General features: G+C 32.3%; 1 protein-coding gene across 1 annotated transcript in view; it reads left to right on the forward strand.

Annotated features, from left to right (window-relative positions):
* The window catches only part of LOC143029912 (PDF receptor-like), a 918,216-nt gene that overhangs the window by 914,804 nt on the left and 912 nt on the right, over positions 1 to 2,500 (forward strand). The gene's annotated exons all lie outside the window — the stretch shown is intronic.

Here is a 2,500-nt window from a genome sequence, read left to right on the forward strand (position 1 = left end):
CAGAAATGTTTTTAACATTGGGCTAGAATTTTTAACTCCTCAGCCTAAATCACCTTTCAATTATCATAATGTTTTAATTTTACCATTTCAAGAAAATTTGTTAAGTATCACAGAATTATTAAAAAGATTTAACGTAAAGGTAGTTTTTAAACATGATAGTACAGTAAAACATAAACTTATCAACAATAGTATTGAAATTAAAAAAGGATGCATTTATAAAATTCCTTGCAAAATGTGTAATCAATTTTACATAGGTCAAACTGCCAAACCCTTAAACATTAGAATTGAACAACACAAGAAAAATATTAGGGATGGCAATCATTCTAGTGGTATATTCAAGCATATTGAATTAAATAATCATCCAGTTGATTGGGGTAATGCCCAGGCAATCTATTATACCAACAACATAATAGCAAGAAATTTAATAGAGTGCAGTTTGATTCATACCACTAGTAATCAAAATACCAACCTACATAAAGGCTTGTACAAACTTGATAATTTCATTTGTCAAGAAATTAGTAAGATAATATCAGATAAAATGTAATCCAACGAATTGACTTAATGTCGCCCTATATAAGTAGTAGAAACAGTGACCCTTGGCGACTGTGACCTGATGTCGCCCGACCATCGTAAGATAATTGACAATGACCTTCCGCTCTCCCTGGCGACTGTGACCTGATGTCGCCCGACCATCGTAAGATAATTGACAATGACCTTCCGCTCTCCCTGGCGACTGTGACCTGATGTCGCCCGACCGTCGTAAGATAATTGACAATGACCTTCCGCTCTCCAGGGGGTAATTGGTCGCTACGCTTATTCAAACTGTCCTTGTTCCTTTGTATCATGTATATATTGTCTATGTATTCCTATCACTATGTACTTGTTGCACTGAAGATGTAATATACGAAAGCGCTCTGCTTCGTTAGTTTCTTTTTCCAAGTGGTCTACTTTGCATAAGTGAACACACGTACCCGTGTTCTTGTTAGCATACATTCATATACATACATATATAAACATATATATATATATATATACATACATACATATGTATATACACATATATATTTATATATACATATATATATATATATATTCATATATATATGTATGCATATAGTATATATACATATATATATATGTATGTATATATTTATATATATATTATATATATGTATGTAAAAAAATATATATATATACAGTATATATATATATGTATATATATATATATATATATATATAAATATATATATATATATATATATATATATATACACACACACTGTATATATTGGAAAAACTGTAAACACCAGACTCAATTGAAGGGTTTATTTGCTCAACGTTTCGATTCCCGTCCAGGAATCGTCTTCAGGGAGTATAATGGTTACAAGATGTGAACTCCTTATAAATCGTCGAAGTGGTAAACCTGGGAAAGGTTCACCCTCTCAATCACATGTACAAAGCATACTTCAATAATAAATACCTTACAAAAGAAATGAAATATTGCTACCAAAAATTAAATACAAATAAAAAGTTACATGAATGTGAACATAAAACAAGGGTAGCAAAAGTAACAGTACGTAAAACTACCGTAAAAACATCAGATAATAGGACAAAGATGCAAATGGAGGTGGATCAAATGTCCGTAATGAAGTGTCAAGAGAAAACGACTAAATTACAATCAAACAAAATACACTACACAAATACAAATAAAAGTTACATGGTTGTGAACATAAAAAAAAAGCCTCAAACGTAACATTAACATAAAAACAACAGAATATAGGACAGACGCAAATGGAGGTGGACCAAATGCCCGCAAAGAAACGACTAACTTACAAAAAAAAAAAAAAAAAAAAAAAAAAAAAAAATCAACAAAAAAACAGCGAAACGAAAAAAAAAAAAAAAAAAAAAAGAGCATCATCCAAAGACGTAAATGAAAGTGGACCAAATGTCCGCAAAGGAGGAAGGGGGAACTTACAAACAAACAAATAAAAAACAAACAAACAAATTAAAAGTTAAATGGCAATGAACATAAAACAAGTGTGACAAAAAACAACATCGAAACGTGAAAAAAACAGAACATAATCCAAAGACGTAAATGAAAGTGGACCAAATGTCCGCAAAGGAAGAAGGGGGAACGGGAGGAACAGGACTCAATAACAAACGACTACATTACAATCAGACAAATAAAAGAAGAATAAAGAAGATAAAAAGAAAGATAGAACTTGAGCGAAAAAGGAAGTAAACTAAAACTGAAAAGGGAGGAACAAAAGTGACGGGAAGGGGAGTTGAAAAGGTGCACTGGAAGACCGCCTTCGGGAAAGGAGGTCGGCCAAAAGCCAACTGGTGAACAAACGGCAGGTCGAAAAGAAGCAGAAAGAGACTAGAGAACAGAACAAAGGAATTAGCTAGAGTTACTCCTCGTTCCTATATAAATAGGATTGAGATCAATGCACCTGTTTATGCAATTACTCTTAGTTTATGCAGTTGCTCTTAGTTTCCC

Source organism: Oratosquilla oratoria, chromosome 11, assembly GCF_046742065.1.
Source record: "Oratosquilla oratoria isolate Oo_2021 chromosome 11, ASM4674206v1, whole genome shotgun sequence".
In the NCBI taxonomy this organism is placed as follows: Eukaryota; Metazoa; Arthropoda; class Malacostraca; order Stomatopoda; family Squillidae; genus Oratosquilla; species Oratosquilla oratoria.